The following is a 19,544-nucleotide window of genomic DNA, read 5'->3' as shown; positions in this document are numbered from 1 at the left end:
ATATGGGTGATGGCAGCATCATGGCAGAGTGAGCTCTTCCCACAGACTCCCTTCTAAAATACAACCAAAAGGACATTCAAACAGCAACAAAGGACACACACACAACACAGGAGACATCTGGGAGATGCACGCAGCCATACGCCTAAAGGTGGTGGTAAGGCTGGATCCTCCGGAAGAAGTTGAAGCTGCTCGGCAGGAGCTCCACGGAGAGAGAGGGGCCATGCTTAAGGGAGGTGAGTGGCTGAGGAGAGGCGCCTCGTCCTCGTCCAGTGCTCCAGCCCCACGTTCACTGGGAAAGTGGCACAGTGAGAGAGGGGTCAGTTAGGGGAGGTGCACAGCTGGGGAGAGGCACTCCGTTCCTGCCTGATGCTCCAGCCCCATGTTCGCCAGGAGAGCTGCACAGTGAGAGAGGGATTGGCTAGGGGAGGGGCACAGCTGGGGAGAGACACTTCATTCTCACCTGGCACTCCAGCCCCGTGCTCCAGCCCCACGTTTGCAGGGATAGTGGAGAAGTGAGAGAGGGCCTGGCTAGGGGATATGCACAGCTGGGGAGAGGCACTCCGTTCCAGCTGGTGCTCCAGCCCTGTGCTCCAGCCCCACATTCGCCGGGAGAGCAATGCAGTGAGAGAGGGGGCAGGCTGGGGGAGGCACACAGCTGGGAAGAGGCACCCCATTCCCACCCAGTGTTCCAGCCCCATGTTCACCAGGAAAGCAGCAGTGAGAGAGGGGTTGGCTGGGGGAGGTGCACAGCTGGGGAGAGGCACTCAGGTCCCGCCCAGCACTCTAGTCTCACACTCCAGCCACATGATCACTGGGAGCACCACACAGAGAGAGAGGCAGTGGCAAGTGGAGCCCTATCAACACCCAGAGTACCACACAGAGAGAGAGGCAGTGGTTGGGGGAGGCATGCAGGTATAAGAAAGTGCTCCTCACCCTACCTGGCACTCCAGTCCTGCTATTGTCCAGAGCTCCGCAAAGAGTGAGAAATGGAGGCAGGGGGAAGCGTAGGAGAAGGAGAGCACCCCTCCCCCGACCAGTGCTCCAGATCTGCCATTAGCCAGAGCATTGCGTAGTAAGAAAAGCAGCCAGTGGCTGAAGCTGAGGGGCCCTGGATCATGATGAGCCCAGAATACACAGCACCTGATCCTCACCCAGTGGAGGCATGCGGTAGCAGTGACCAGATAATAATGCCATGCAGAGGCAAAACTCCACACCATCAAGCAGTATGAGAAAGTACATTAAATCTCCAGACCAGAAGGAAAATGACAAGTACCCAGAAACCAACCCCAAAGACAGAGAAATCCGTAACCTAAATGACAAAGAATTCAAAATAGCTATCATAAAAAAACTCAGTGAGTTACAAGAAAACACAGAAGGACAAAATAACGAATTCAGGAGCTTCTTCACAAAAGAGATTGAAACTTCAAAGAAGAACCAATCAGAATTGTTGGAGATGAAAAACACAAAGGATGAGATTAAAATAAATCTGGACTCCCTAAACAACAAAACTGACAATATGGAAGACCAAATTAGCAATTTAGAAGACAATACTATAGAAATGCTTCAGAGGGAGGAGAAGAGAGAACTAAGACTAAAATGAAATGAAGAGGCTCTCAGAGAACTATCTGACTCAATTAGGAAATGCAACATAAGGATTATAGGTATTCCAGAGGGGGAAGAGAAGGAGAATGAAGCAGAAAGCTTGTTCAAAGAAGTAATAGCGGAGAATTTCCAAAACCTGGGAAAGGAGATGGAAATCCACGTGAAAGAGGCTACCAGAACTCCCAACTATGTTAATGTAAAAAGACCTACTGCAAGGCATATAGTAGTAAAGCTGGCAAAAGTCAATGACAAAGAAAAAATATTAAAGGCAGCAAGGCAAAAGAAAATAACTTACAAAGGAATGGAACCCCTATCAGACTTTCAGTGGATTTCTCAGCAGAAACCTCACAGGCTAGGAGAAAGTGGAATGATATATTCAAAATCCTGAAAGAGAAAAACTTCCAGCCAAGAATACTCTATCCAGTGAAAATCTCCTTCAGGTATGATGGAGAAAAAAAACTTTCCCACAGAAACAAAAGCTAAGGGAGTTCATCACCACAGGATCCCCACTACAAGAAATCCTCAAGAAGGCTCTCATACCTGAAAGGAAAAAAAAACATAGGAAAGTGGCTAAAAAGCCCTGAGCAAGGAGATGAATAGGTATGCAACAATAAAAAATCAGCAGCTCTCTATCAGATCAGGTTGGTAAACACTTAACTCTTACATCAAGGATAAAGAAAAGGAAAACACCAAAATAAAAATTATATCACCACCTTAACCACAAACTCACAACACAAGATGGAATAAGATATGACAAAAATAACTTAGAAGGGGAAGAGGAAAGAGAAGGAAACATTATAGTCTAAGGAAATAAGAGGCAATCAGAAAATGGACTATCTCATCTACAAGACTTTTTATATGAACCTAATGGTAACCACTAAACAAATAATTAGAACAAAGACATATGAGAAACAAGGAGAAAATGAAGAAAAGCAACATAGAAAATTACCTAATCAAAACAGTAGCCCAATATACATGGGACCAGAAACAAAGGATATGCAGAAGGACTGGAAAACATGAGATACGACGGCAGTTTTAAGCCCTCATATATCAATAATCACTCTAAATGTAAATGGACTGAATTCTCCAGTCAAAAGACACAGAGTGGCAGGATTCATTAAAGAACAAGATCCAACAATATGCTGCCTCCAGGAAACACATCTCAGCTCTAAAGACAAACATAGGCTCAGAGTAAAGGGATGGAAGATGATACTCCAAGCTAATGGCAAACAAAAGAAAGCAGGTGTTGCCATACTTAGACAAAGTAGACTTCAAGATAAGACAGGTAAAGACAGACAAAGAGGGCAGAATATAATGATCAAAGGGACACTCCACCAAGAAGACACAACACTTATATACATATATGCACCCAACACAAGAGCACCAAAGTATATAAAGCAACTATTAACAAACTAAAAGGAGATACTACCAACACCACAATAATAGTAGGGGATCTCAACACCCCACTTACTTCAATGGATAGATCATCCAGACAAAAAGGCAAGAAGGAGATAGTGGAATTAAATGGAAAACTAGACCAGATGAACTTAATAGATATATAGAGAGTATTCCATCCAAAAACAGCAGAGTATACATTCTTCTCAAGTGCACACGGAATACTCTCAAGGATAGACCATATATTGGGAAACAAGGCAAACCTCAATAAGTTTAAGAAGATTTAAATCATATCTACTATGTTCTCTGACCATAACGCTATGAAACTAGAAATCAACTACAAGAAAAAAGCAGGGAAAGGAACAAAAATGTGGGGACTAAACAACATCCTAGTGAACAACCACTGGGTTGTCAAGAAATAAAAGGAGAAATCAAAAAAATATTTGGAGACAAATGAGAACAAAAACACACCATACCAACTCATATGGGATGCAGCAAAAGTGGTCCTAAGAGGGCACTTTATAGCAATACAGGCCCACGTTAACAAACAAGAAAAAGCTCAAATAAACAATCTTAAACTACATCTAACAGAATTAGAAAAAGAAGAACAAACAATGCCCAAACTCAGTAGAAGGAGAGAAATAATAAAAATCAGAGCAGAAACAAATGAAATTGAAACAAAAAAGACTGTAAAGAGGATCAATGCAACAAGGAGCTGGTTCTTTGAGAAGATAAACAAAATTGACAAACCCTTAGCCAGACTCACTAAGAAAAAAAGAGAGAAAGCTCAAATAAATAAAATTAGAAACGAAAGAGGATAAATTACAACAGATACCACAGAAATACAAAAGATTATAAGAGAATATTATGAAAAACTATATGCCAACAAAGTGGACAATCTAGAAGAAATGGATAAATTCTTAGCCTCTTACAACCTCCCAAGACTGAATCAAGAAGAAATAGAGAATCTGAATACACCAATCACAAGTAAAGAGATTTAAACACTAATCAAAAACCTCCCCCAAAATAAAAGTCCAGGACCACATGGCTTCTCAGGAGAATTCTACCAAACATTCAAAGAAGATTTATTACCTATGCTTCTCAAAGTATTCCAAAAATTTGGGGAATATGGAAGTATTCCTAACACATTCTACAAGGCCAACGTCATCCTGATACCAAAGCCAGATAAGGACAACACAAAGAAGGAAAATTACAGGACAATATCACTGATGAACATAGATGCAAAAATCCTCAACAAAATCTTGGAAAACCAAATACAGCAATACATTAAAAAGATCATACACCATGATCAAGTGGGATTCATACCAGGGACACAGGGATGGTTCAACATCCACAAATCAATCAATGTGATACACCACATTAACAAAATGAGGAACAAAAACCACATGATCATCTCCACAGATGCAGAGAAAGCATTTGACAAGATCCAACATCCATTCATGATAAAAACTCTCAATAAAATGGGTATAGAAGGAAAGTACCTCAACATGATAAAGGCCATATACGACAAACCCACAGCCAACATCATACACAATGGGGAAAAACTGAAAGCCATCCCTCTGAGAACAGGAACAAGACAAGGGTGCCCACTCTCACCACTCTTATTCAACCTAACACTAGAGGTTTTTGACCAGAGCAATTAGGCAAGGAAAAGAAATAATAGGAATCCAAATTGGCACTGAAGAAGTGAAACTCTCGCTGTTTGCAGATGACATGATTTTATATAGAGAAAACCCTAAAGAATCCATCAGAAAACAATTAGAAATAATCAATAACTACAGCAAAGTTGCAGGGTACAAAGTCAACTCACAAAAATCAGTAGGATTTCTATACACTAATAACTAACAGAACAAGAACTCAAGAATACAATCCCATTTACAATCGCAACAAAAACAATATCTAGGAATAAATTTAAACAAGGAGGTAAAAGACCTGTACAAAGAAAACTATAAGGCATTACTGAAAGAAATCAATAATGACATAAAGAAATGGAAAGGTATTCCATGCACATGGATAGGAAGAATAAACATAACTGAAATGTCCATACTACCAAAAGCAATCTACAGATTCAATGCAATTCCAATCAGAATCCCAATGACATTCTTCACAGAAATAGAACAAAGAATCTTAGAATGCATATAGAGCAATAAAAGACCCTGAATAACCAAAGCAATCCTGAAAAACAAGAAGAAAGCTGGTGGCATCGCAACCCCTGACTTCAAAATATATTACAAAGCTATAGTAATCAAAACAGCATGGTACTGGTACAAGAACAGACACAGGTCAATGAAACAGAATTGAAAGCCCAGAAATAAAACTACACATTTACGGACAGCTAATCTTCGACCAAGGAGCCAAGAACATACAATGGAGAAAGGAAAGCCTCTTCAATAAATGGTGCTGGGAAAACTGGACAGCCACATGCAAAAGAATGAAAGTAGACCATTATCTTTCCCCATGCACAAAAATAGACTCAAAATGGACCAAAGACTTGAAGGTAAGACCTGAAACCATAAAACTTCTGGAAGAGAATACAGGCAGTAGACTCTTTGACATCAGACTTAAAAGGATCTTTTCGAATGCCATGTCTACTCAGACAAGGGAAACAAAAGAAAAAATAAACAAATGGGACTTCATCAGACTAAAGAGCTTCTGGAAGGCAAAGGAAACCAAGATAAAAATGAAAAAAAAACTCACCAACTGGGAGAAAATATTTCCAAATCATATATCTGACAAAAGGTTAATCTCCATAATATATAAAGAACTCACACAAATGAACTACAAAAAAACAAACAACTCAATCAAAAAGTGGGCAGAAGATATGAACAGATATTTTTCAAAGAGGATATACAGGTGGCCAATAGGCACATGAAAAGATGCTCAATATCACTAATCATCAGGGAAATGCAAATCAAAACTACACTAAGATATCACCTTTACCCGTTAGAATGGCTATAATCACCAAGACAAAAAACAACAAATGTTGGAGAGGTTGTGGAGAAAAGGGAACCCTCATCCACTGCTGGTGGGAATGCAAACTGGTGCAGCCACTGTGGAAAACAGTATGGACATTCCTCAAAAAATTAAAAATAGAAATAGCATATGATCCAGCTATCTCACTACTGGTTATTTATTCAAAGAACTTGAAATCAACAATACAAAGAGACTTATGCACCCCTATGTCCATTGCAGCATTATTCACAATAGTCAAGATGTGGAAGCAACCCAAGTGCCTTCGATCAATGATTGGATAAAGAAGATGTGGTATATACATATATAATGGAATACTACTCAGCTATAAAAAAAAAAGATGAAATTGTCCGATTCGCAACCACATGGATGAACTTTGAGGGCATCATGTTAAACAAAATAAGCCAGACAGAGGAAGACAAACACCATACGATTTCACTCATATGTGGAATATAAACAAACGTACGGACACAGAGAACAAATTGGTGACTACAGGGGGAAGGGAGGCAGAGTGTGGGCACAAGGGGTGAAGAGGCATACTTATATGGTGTATGACAAAAAATAATGTACAACTGAAATCTCACTATGTTATAAGCTATTATGACCACAATTAAAAAATGACAAAAATAAATAAAATATCTAAATAGGCATCAACAAATCTGAAATAGCTGGATTCTGTATACAACATACTAGATGATACTGGTAACACTCTTCCTGTGTAATTCTGCTTTTCTTCTATCATAAAACATACATCGTATCTAAGACAAATATAAACAATCCCAACAAATCATCCACAGCAGAAAATTATAATTAGTTAATTCATTAATTGAGTGTTTTTACACTTTATTATCAAATACACTCTTTTTTGTTTTATATTACATGTTTTTATTTCTAATCAAATCTACTACTGGCCATAAATATATTAAATTTATCTTTAAATATGTAGCCTTCTTGCATTTATTCATTCATGCAGTGACTACTGAGAAAACTAGATTCAAGGCACTGAATTAGGCTGTCTGAGGTATTCAAGAATGAATAAAACATATTAGGTCCTCTTTAAAAATCTGTCTTCTCTTACGGGAGATTAAAAACATAGACAAATATCCATAATATGATGTAGGGTGGGACAGGTGTCAAGAAAGAACTAAGAGAATTCAAATAAAGAAGAAATCACTTCCAGGTGAAAGAGCAGGGCAAAGTGGCAGTAGCACTGGAAGTGGCCTTCAATCCTCAGAGAGGTAGGGAAAGATGAGAGGACATTTCACAACTAGGACACCATTTTCGATAATATATTCAACTGTTCAAATTTGAATATATTGAATTACTGACACCTGTAGCCAATATATAGGATCTAATTGAAACAAATTTTTTAATAGAATATAAACAGAACAATAATCATGAATTCTATTATTCCCTATTATCAATTTGATAATTCAAAGACTTTGGCAGTAATCAGTCAATACCCAGACTGCAAAGATTTATAACATGTCCTTGCTAACAGCAACACTTTTTCGATCAGAGTACACACACACACAGCTTGAATTCTTTGCACCTAACATTTAAAAGCTGGGTAAAAATATTCTTATTTCCATCATCTTGTTCCCCAATCTTCTACTGCTTTAGAACATACTATTCCTACCAAGCAATGAGCTATGCATTGTACAGACTATATTTGTAATATCATGTCCAATTCTGAACATGTTGAAATTTAAGCAAGACACTGACAAGCTTGTACAGAGGAGGGGGACCAGGATAGTGAGGGTTTAGAAATCATAGTGTAGGAGAAATGGATGGGATAAAAGTACACAGATGGTCCACAGTGAGAAGACTAAGGACAGATGTTAGAGCTGTCTTCAAATATTTGATGAGCCTTGTGTTTTACTCCAGAGATGGGTGGCAAACAATTTGTTATTTACAATGGCTAAAGTGTGGACTTTGCAAGTGATTTACTTTTATATAAACTAGAAAGGGCTCAATATTACCAAAATACTCTCCCTCATTTGCATTTCAGTGTTTTCTTAAATAGTCCAGAAAGGTAGTTATATGTATAGCCAGTTACTTATATTATCTACATTCCTATACATGTGTCAGATAGTAACTTCCCTAAGGCTCAAATACCATAATACGAAAGAGCTGACATCTGCTATTCTAGAGATAATGAGTAGAATTAGAAGCAGGCAGATTTGAGCTTAACCAAAAAAATAACCTGAAGGTTGTTTCATCAAGGAAACAATCTTCCTAGAAAAGTACTGAGCTGCCCAATACTGAAAGAGTCCAAGCAAAATCTACAGGATTATTTGAATTAACACTGAAAATCCATGCAACAGACTAGATGAAAATATCTGGAAAACATACTACAGTTCTTTAATTCCAAAGCAAACATTTGTGGAAGCCAAGAAAATGCACCAATCTTTCCTCTTTCTGAAGGAGTTTTCTAGTAACACAATCCCTCCCACAAGGGGTGCAGTAGAAATAACCTTAACAACTTTGAGTCCCATCCCCTACAGGTAAAATTCTTAGACTCAGTTACAAATCTAGGATCATGGGAAATACCATTACTCACAACTTACTATAAGAATGAGAACATAGTTTCTCTAAGGAAAAATCATAGACAACTACATAAATAAGCATTTGAATAAGGGGCAACCCATAGATAATTTGTTTAACATCTTAATTGTTTTGTCAAGCATAGAGAGCTGAATTAAAGACAGGCAATCAAAGACAGCGATTATAAAGCACTTATCTAGTTGGAGTCATGCTAACAATGAGATCCCCTAGCCATCATGCTAGCATTGATATTATTTTGACATTTTTATAAACAATCTGCGCGAGAGAGACATCTCCAGATTTGAAGAACAAATTTAGCTTTTCCAAGTACTGAGCTGTCAAAGTGGTTAGGGATAAACTGCCTCGAAATGTCACATGATTGAAGGAGTCGGCAGCAGAAAACAGGCAGATGGGCTTCAAGGTGAGTGCCAGGTAATGCTTTTAAGCAAAAATTACCCCAAGAATCAGCCACTTAATAATGGATGACTCTTCAATCTGTATCTCTAACCCTGATTTTCCTTCATAAACACCAGGCTTATCTAGCCATCTGCCAATCACATATTTCTACCTGTATAGCCCACATGCACATCAAACCCAAGATATCCCAAGAGGAACTCTTCATCTCCCCTTCTCCCCCACTTCAAATCCTCCTGCTGTAGTCTTCTACACATTTGCTAGTACTATCAATCATCAATTGTTCAAGCCAGAAACACGGAAGTCACCACATTCCACCTGTAGCAGAGACTGCCAGCTGTCCACCAAAATCTATGCTCTCCTACACCACATATTCCTCACACTGTAAGAGTAGTCTTAGGACAAGGTTCTCTCCAGTGAAATGAGAAGAGAAGTGATGGGGGTCACTTTCAGGTCTGGCCTATAAAATCTCTTGTGCTCACCTCTTCATGCATTTTCCCCCTTCCTGAGAATAGAATGGCAATAATCAAAGTAATCTTGGAAGACATAAGACATATATTGAAGATAGTCCAAGTGTGATGAACTGGGATCCCTGAAAAATGAATCAAATCCACCCACCACCACCATCACCAACCTAGAACACACTCTGAAACTGAAAGAAAAATAAACTTTGTTCAAGCTATTACATCCTGGGGTCTCTTTGTTATGGTAGCTTAGCCTGGCCTAACTAGTAGTCGACTCATCTCGCCATCATCATAAATCACCAAGTTCTGCTTCCTATATATTTCTCAAGTCCACCTCCTCCTGTGTCTCCCTACTCCCATGACCAAAGCCCCTTATCTCTTCACTGTTTCACCACCTCTTTATATATGTGTCTCGCTCCAGGCTTGCTCACTTCTCTGCTGTAGAGGATATCTGTTGGGATTCTTTTTTTTTTTAGGTATGCTTTTTGGTGAGGAAGATTGGCCCTGAACTAACATCTGTTGCCAATCTTCCTCTTTTTTTTCCTCCCCAAATCCCCAGTACGTAGTTGTATATCCTAGTTGTAAGTCCTTCTAGTTCTTCTATGTAGGATGCTATCACAGCACAGCTTGATGAGCGGTGTGTAGGTCTGCACCCAGGATCTGAACCTGCAAACCCTGGACTGCCAAAAAAGGGTGCACAAACTTAACCACTCTGCCACCACGTCAGCCCCCTCCAGTGGGTTTCTAACAAGCTTGCATTTTTCCATTCCACCTTCCTAACAGCCTCTAGGGAGGGTGTCCTCTGGGGAATCACCTCTCCCCAATGATCTATCAGCCTTGCTATCCAGGTTGAAGTAACCCCATCCCCTAGCCTCAGGGTAGAGTCCTAGATGGAATTAGCCAATCAGAATAGTTCTATCCCCTTTGGCCCAGTGATTGGTTCAGTGGACACGTACAATCAGAACTTTGGTTTGATTGAGTGAGAGATGCTCCTTATGTCTCTATCTTCTCACCTTGGACATGGACAATGAAGTATATAGTCCCAGGAGCTGCTGGCAGCCATCTTACAAACAGTAAGTGGTGGAGACACCATGCAAGGCAGAGTTGGAGAAAACTATTTTTTATGACATCATTCAGCTGCTGGTCAAACCTCCCTTGCTACCTCTAAACATTCCACTTACGTGTGTCAATGAATTCCCTTGTTATTTAATTCAATTTCAGTTTGATTTTCTATTACTTACAATGCAAAGGGTACTAATTGAAACACTCCTCATTCCAACCCCAGTTTACCCTCCACATAACCCACTAGAACAATGTCTTTAAAATGAAAACCTGATCAAATAATCCCCCAATTGAAATCACTGAAAGCTTCCCCATAGCCTTAGCCTAACATACTGGGCCCTTCACCCCATCTACCTCTCGAAACTCATTTTATGGTCTTGGGATCTGCATAATTTACATCCAGAAATACCAAGGACCTTTATGTTTCAGGAACACTGAACTATGCCCCTACACAACACTACCTTCCCAGAACTGCTCTCCCTATGACGCAGCAATTCCCTCCTCCTAGATGAATGTAGTAGCTCCTAGAACTACAGGCATCCTTATCCATGCCAAAAGAGAGGCAGAGAGACATTAATGGGGGACATTCATTGTAGCATTGTGTCCAGTAGTAGAAAGCTGACAACTTAAACGCCCATCCACAGGAAAATGGATGAATGAATTACAACATATTCAGATAAAACTATAAATGGCATGTATCATCATAGATAAACCTCAACACAAGATATTGAGGAAAAAATAAGTCACCGAAGAATTCACACAGTGTCATTGAAACGTACAAAACAATATTTATTGTAGAAATAAAAATATGCTTGAGAATCATATTTCTGGGGAAAGAAGGAGGTAAATGAAATCAAGGAGGGATATATGGGCAGCTTCAAATCTATATATAATATTTCACTTCTAAAAAAGGATTTAAAGAAAATGTTGCAAAAAGGATAAAACGGCACAATGAGGTGGTGGTGTAGAAGAATGTTCATTCTGGTATTCTTTACACTATTTTGCATGCTTGCAATATTTTTCAATTAAATATATTGTATACGTTATATAATATATAATGCTTAAAAGCTTTCTTATCTTCCTTCTCCAACCTCATTAACTACATTAAAGCTGGTTCCATAGCCACAGGTCTATAACCAGAATAATGATGAAGGTCTGCTCACCAAACTTTAGAAAAGATATAATCAAGCTAAAGAAGGTTCAGAAAAAGCAACTGAAATAATGCACTGTGCTGATGGGACTGTGGAGAAACAGCGTCTCACACACCGCCAGTAAGAACTAGGAATTTGTATAACCTGTGTAAGAACAACTTGACAATGTCTACTAGAGGAAAGAAGTAAGGAAAGGAGGGCAGGGAAGAAGGAGGGAAGCAGCCCAAGTCAGTTTGCTAGGGTTTTGGTAATGTCTCCTGAGGAACTGTTTGAGCTATTAATAAAGACTTCCGGGTACATTAAATACTTACTTTGCTAACCAATATGGTAGCAGGCAAAGCAATCCTATTTCTTTATGTATTCTCTTTTCAAGTTTTACTTCAGTTTTCTTATAAAAGTAAATGTCCTTAACCATAAAGTTTGCCTATAAAAGCTCTCACTCTTATATTTCTACTTACATAGCAGCCAACGAGTTGCTAGGTTGCTGGAGGACAATTTTTCATAAGATTGAATCTGGCCTACTACGTCTAAATCAAATCATCTCAAAAGGCCTAGGTGAAGTTAATAAAAACCACACAAGTAGAAATTTTACACTTTGTTGCCAAAAGCAGATAAATGATAGAATAAATATATATAGAGAGAGAGACATATTTAGGTGTACACAGGCAAGAAGTTTACACTAGCCACTAATCAGGTTTGTTTCTGAGTACTGAAAGTAAAGAATCACATGCCAATATGAAATAAGGCTCTCTACAATATTTAAATTGGCAGTTGAAAATTTTCCTAAACTAAATGTCATAGTTATCATGGTGATTTGATTATATCAATCACTAACGTTGAGAAATTACATCATAAATTAGGAATATACTGAGACTGAGTGCTTATTGTATGGGGTCAAAAGTTACCTTAATTATAATCGTACTGCAACTTTAAATCTTAGGTTAATTAGAGAGGAAAGGAGATTTTTAAGGGACTTCAGAGAAGAAACAAATTTAAGTTTCTAAAGGGAGACAATATACAGAAATACTCCTTGACACGAAGAGATAGAGAAAGCAGCAAAATCTATTTCTGAACACTGATTAAAAGCAATACCAACTATAAATTTCAATGCTGTTAAATATCATTAACCATGATATTAACTGGAAACCTGGTTTGTTGTAGGTTATGTTTGTTCTGATTCATAAAACACTCACTCTACTTACGAACACTGGCACACCACAATCAGATCTGCAATTATTTATTAACGGCTGCACTGACCATAATCCACAACACAAAAAAACCCTGAAGTCACAGAAGGCATCACTCAATCAAAGTCGTTGACTCTGGTTGTCAATACTGTCAAGCCAAAGCCCTCCGGGAAAGTGGAGAAGGAGGGGTCATGAAAATCAAAACAGGTGTGGGTGTGAAAATGGATCATTTACCAGAACCCACAATTTACACTAGAAAATTTTCAGCTGTTCTTGTGGCTGCATTCAGAGAATACTTGTTAAGCACCTGCTCTCTGCTAGGGGCTGGAAGTACACAGCAATACAAACTTCTCCCTCTCCCTCACCTATCCTATGGCACCACATTTTATAAATTCTGCCTCCTTGCATACTTGCGCTCTCATTCTTTCATCTTTTCTTCTCCCTCCAGGTTGCTACTGCCTTAGCGTTAGACCTTATCACACACTCACATCTGGCAAAATAACATATACATATAGAATATTCTCTATAGCATTGTCTGTGGTAGGAAGAGACTGAAAAGAGCCTAAATTTATAAATATCCATAAACAGGGAACTGGTTAAATAAATTATGGTCCAATAATCGAATTCTACGAAGCTATTAAAAAGAATGAGGCAACAGTCAATGTATTGATATGAAATGATCTCTGAGATATATTAAGTGAAGAAAGCAAGATGCAAGACTTGTTTACAGGATGCTACAATTTGATTTTAAGGTGATACTCTTAAAATATAATAAAATGGATACCAGGCTTGAAAATCCCCCAAGCAAACAAAACTATTTAAGGCACATACGCAAAACCCAATCTAGCTTATTTCATGAACACAAGCAAAACTTAAGTTAGGTTATTTCTTATAAATGCTTCTGATAATCATAAAAGAAACTTAAGTCATCTTCCTAAAATGGTATAAGATAATCACTTTTAACCAATCCCCTGCTATCTGGAAATCCCCATTGTATTAACCAATCATTGTAAAGGTTAAAGAACCTCCTTATTTTCACTTTATAAGCCATCCTGTAACAACATGCTTCTGAGCTTCCTATCAGTTTTAGGTTTGAAGACTCCCAGTTCGAGGACTGTTCTTCTGTATACAATAAACTCTTACTAAATACTATTTTACTGATCTGGTTTGAATTTTTATTATTTCTGGATTTTTGACAATATATATCTTATTAGAATACACACATACATATGTATACACACACACTACATATATACACACACACACACAAATATACACACTTATGCATAGATTCAAAATACATAAGAAACTGATAACAATGCTTTCCTCTGAAGGAAGGGAACTGGGAAGGAAGGAGACTCACATTTTACATTTTACTTTAAACTTTGTCCTTATTTTTTTTCTTTTTTTGGTGAGGAAGATTGGCCCTGAACTAACATCTGTGCCAATCTTTCTCTATTTCGTATGTGGGACACCACCACAGCATGGCTTGATGAGCAGTGTGTAGGTCCGTGCCCGGGATCTGAACCCGAGAACCCAAGGCCGCCAAATCAGAGCACTCAAACTTAACCACTACATCACCAGAGCAGCCCCTCTTTGTCCTTTTTTGAACCTTGTACCATGTGCATGTCTATTCACAAATTACATAAATATGATGCTTTCAAAATAAAGAAAATACTTAAAAAATGTCTCTCATATCAGGACTATTGCTATAGTAGTTTCCTAACTTCTTTCTCTCACACTCTTACTTTTGCAATTGAGGTGGAATTTACATAACATGAAATTAACCATTTTAAAGCATACAATTCAATGTCTTTTAATACTTTCACAATGTTTTACAACTATCACAACTATCTAGCTCCAGAACATTTTCTTCACCCCAAAAAGAAACCCTGTGCCATTAAACAGTCATTTCCAATTCTCCCCTCCCCCCACCCGTCCCCCTCAGCCCCTGGCAACCACCAAGCTGCTTTCTGTCTCTATGGATTTGCCTATTCTAGGCATTTCATATTCATGGAATCGCACGACGTGTGACCTTTTATGTCTGCTTGTGCAGTCCACCCTTCCCTCTACTGCAGAGTTAAGTGCCCCCTCATGTACCACCACAGCACCCTGTACTTGCCTTTCATGCTGGATTCTAACTGCCCACTCGTCTATCTACTTTGATAGAGTTTAGATGTAAGAGGGCAGGCCTCATGCCCGTCTCATCTCCACTGTGTCCCCATTGCCTAACATATATCAATAAACATAAGATGCTGAATGAATGCTTCTAAAACAGTCTGATCATATAGCCCCTCACTTATATAACTAGTTCATTGAATAAACTGGACATGGTAGAGAGAAAGCAGGAAGTGACTTTTTCTCCTACCATTATTGTCAGACCTGCATTCTTGGATCAATCTCCTGTTTCCATCCCTAGATGATACCACAGCTTTTGTGAGGAGCAGAAGAAGTCCAGTCTAAATTGGAAAGAAGCATGGATTAGAGATCTTAATACAGGACAGAGGCAAAAGGAATTCCAAGGGTATCTGTAAAGGGCAGTTCCAGGATGCAGGTTGTGCAGTGGGCCCGGAAAGCAATCCAACTAGCCTGGAACAGGAAAGTGGGATTTCAGAAAGAAAAGCACGAAAACAAATGCAACTGATAGATCTCCTCACTGACTATATCAATAATTATGTTCAAAAGTTTGGGGCAGAATTATTGAAAGGTACATAGAAAACTAAGCAATTATTAATCCCAGGAAGAGTAAGAAGTAATACAAGGAAATATAACTTGGCTGTAAATTTGCCTGTTTACAGAGACATAATAAGCATGGAATATTGATTTAATAAAAATAAATCACAGGACAATTATATTGGAAGATGGAGGGGGGACGAGTACATGTATGTGATGGGGGAAGAGGGCAGGCAAAGGTAGTAATGAAAGATAGCTAACTCTGCATCTACCACAGCACACAGTTAGCAGAGAATGTTCAAAATTGAAAAATCAGGATATAACAAGAATTTGGAAGTAAATACTGGAAGAGCAGCTAAAAGCATGAGTTGAAAGTAATTGCCTCTAGAAAGTAGAAATCGAAGGGCACAAAGGAGTGGGGCTAGGGACACGTATTTTTGTTATAAGTGTGATAGTACTGTTTAAATCATTGGTGTTTAAGTATATTACTTTCATAAAATAAGAAATGATTGTAAAAAGTCCAATCTAATCTAAATTAAAAGGTCCAACTCCTACTCAATTTAAAGCTTTTCCCTTCCGCCAGTTCCAGCCTGATTCTAGCTCAGAAAGTGAGAGGCGTGTGTGTCCACGCTGGTGATGGGCAGGCATCGCCCTGCCTTGCAGTCGGCAGAGTAGAGTGTGCTCTCTGAGAGTGGCCCTTGCCCATCTCTGCCTCCACGAGCCTTGTTCCTCTCCTTCACTCACTCTAAGTTTCAGCCTAACACAAATCTTTTGTTTCCTAAAATAAATGATGTTTTCTCTGGTCTGTGTACACTCTGGGCTTGAAAAACTCTCTCCCTAACTTCCTTTGCCCAATAAGTTTTCATCACACTTCAGATCAGATCTCAACACAGATACTAGTGGTTTCCTCCAGGAAAATTTTCTAAGTCCTATTAGTGACCCAGCTATGCTACCTCATACTTCCCCTAGCACAACACTGATCATACTGTACAGTAGACGCTTAACTGACTATCTCTCTACTAGACTGTAAGCTCCATGGAGGCAAAACTTCAGTGTTATGCTCAACAAGTATTTGTTGAATGAATGAACAGTCATCACATTCTCTCTGTAGACAGAACTCTATAGGAAGGCCAATTGTAATCAAAAGCTTGTTTAGTAAAAACAGCACCAGAGTTAGAGGAATTGGGTTAGTATTTGCCCAGGACAGTCCTATTTGCACTGATGCCCTGAATTAATTGTTAATAGTGCTCTCCCCCTACCCCGTCACTCTCTATAATAACGTCTGGGTTTGGATGATGAAGGGATGGAATGGGATACGCCTGTTTCTCAGAGCAGTAATTGAGCCAGGGCACTCTCTCCTCAAGATCACGCTAGTGACACAGTCATTATCCTCCTCTATCACCCTGTTTTCTCCCCACTCTCTATGCCACCTTCAACGATCCAGTATTTTACTCGATGGCCTAAGGCCTAGCCTCAATGAAAAGGCAACGCACCATATCTTTGGGGTGTTTCTGCGTAACTCTGCTAGGATCTATTATGTTTCTTCTATAATTTGAAAGATTTTATAATTTCTTTCTGGCCATACTAATTTCCTAGGGAAGAGGAAGTGGCCAGAAGTGGATACTGTTAGCCCCAAGTTCTACTGACAGAAACCTTGTTTGCTATGCATCCTCCACAACTCAATCACCGTGGAATAGCACCTATGTCTGCTCACATACACTTCATCTGCGGATAGGAAGGTGACAGGCGCTTTCAAATTCATCAGACGGGCAAAGGACATTTGGTTTTGGTGTAAAGAGCCTCACATGCTGAATAACAACATCCAAACTTCTGCCAGCAAAACTCAAGAACTGAGAAAAGAGGAAGAGGGAATTCCCATCTAGTGCTCCTTTAAAATTGTGCACCTAGAAAAACAAAAAGGTTTCAACACTGCCAAAAACCACAAGTTGTATCTCAATCATGGGATTCAGTTCCCAGCTTAGTTGGATTTGTTTGGGGAGTTTTTTAAACTTATATTTACTGTTTTAATCCTCCCTTGGGGGAAAAAAGTCATATTATGGTGTAGAAATATTAATTTCACAGTTGGTAAAACTTGGCATGTAGCAGCAGTACGCAGAGGGCTTGCTGTGCCAGAGGGCTTGGCGGGCCGCGGGGAGTGGTCCTGCATTCCTCCACTCCCTTTCTCGAATGCTTCCAATTCTCACTCGCCCGGCTATTGGTTTTGTAACACCTTCTTCTGTCAACCACCTTGGCTCCAACTCAGCGGCAGCCTGTTCCTTTATAAGCGATGTTATACAGCAGCTGTGGCTGTGACGGGCCAAGATGAAAGCTGTAAAGACAGTCCTCTTTTCTGCAGCTAGGCCAGACAGGGCTGTTCGAAACGACAAGACATTGTGCGATCTCTTTTTAAAGGCCTCCCTCAATCTTCCAGGCAGGGGATTATCAGACTTTCTAGTTTCTTCTAGGCTCTGGCCATTTGGAGTGATGGTCCATAAACAATACACTGAAAAATATAGCCCTATTGATGTATAAAGTGATTTGAAAGACTTCACTATTCTAGGTCAGCCACAGACTAAAGGAAATCTCAAAATATCATCCCTGTCTCCCAAAAACCCTAAAATTCAATAAAAATAAGCAGACTAGCTTTAAGCAAAGTAATACTTCTCCCTCATATTTCCTGGTCCCACAAAGGAATTATATGTTTGCATATATTGTAATAATCGTTCCTATCTAATGTTGAAATTTGGTTACAGTTAGGGAATAGGAGGCACCATATCAGCCAAACACCTTTTTGAAAAACAAAGATTTCTGGGAAATCGCTTCTCTGATACTTAACAAAAAGAAGGGAAAAAACATTTAAAAAAATTTGCTAAGTCTAAACCAAACAAAGAAACTAGTACATTCCAATGCCATTAACTTCATAAATTGATACCAAAGGAAAGAAACAGAATTCCAAACCAAACCAACACAGTGTGGCAAGGCTTTCCACTTAATTTTTCCCCACCCCTCAGACAACAAATTGTGCATCACCAAAAGCAGGAATTCCCAAATATGGAGAGAATCTAACTAAGCTGTATTACTATCTTTTCCCTTTTTTCACAGGAGCACAGTGGAAATGGCTGCTGGAGAGAAATAGGTGAAACAGAAGAAGTTAAGAGGCTAAACTCTGGGTGAAGCGAGGGCTCTAAAGATGCAGGTTGAACTGGGGAACAGATCCAAAGTCTATGGTATCCAGGCCCTCCCCCAGGCGAATGGGCCATCCCTTCCATCTAGGTGGAGGAAACCCCAGGGATTTTAACTAAAACACACTCCTTTACTGAACCCGCTATCCTTTGTATCCTCTGCCATGTCCCCAGATAATAAAAAGAGATTAAGCACTAAATGTCCAATTTTCAACTGTGGCTTATAGTACAAATAACATTGATCTCAGATATATATACACACACAAAACCCTTAATTTTTCATGTTCTCTTTTGTTTTAACCTAAGAGAGATCGTGGGATCACTTAGGAAACAATAACTCTGTGGTAAAGAAACATTGATTTAAATTGTAACAATTCCTTTGGGTTTATTTCATTGTATTTTAATTTTGTTAAATTCAGGTGAAATTAGAATTAATTATATTTAACAAATGGCTTGCGTAGTATAATCCTATTTTAAAGTATTTTATCTAATCATCCTTTCTATACAGGTACACAGAATAATATTTGGAATGATGGTCACTAATGTTAGTGATTCTTTTTAGATAGTGGGATTTGGGGTGATCTCTTTTCCCTGTTGCTCAAATGTTTTATAATTAGCAAATATTAATTTTACCAAAACAAAAGAAGTGATATTAAAAAATATATAAACCAAGTTGCACATAGACCAAATTGGGTTTGAATTCAATTCTATGAGCACTTACTACGTGCCAAGTCCAATGTTAGGCCCTGGGAACAGACTCGCAAACAAAATAAACACAAGCCCTGCCCTCATGGCTCACGATCTGTTAAGGTTTTTCTTCATTCGGACGCACTCATCGGAAACCATTTGGGCCTCAGTCTCCACAGATGACAGTGT

This window comes from Equus asinus, chromosome X, assembly GCF_041296235.1.
Source record: "Equus asinus isolate D_3611 breed Donkey chromosome X, EquAss-T2T_v2, whole genome shotgun sequence".
NCBI lineage: Eukaryota > Metazoa > Chordata > Mammalia > Perissodactyla > Equidae > Equus > Equus asinus.
The sequence above is the reverse complement of the archived record's forward strand: the minus strand, read 5'-3'. Positions refer to the sequence as shown.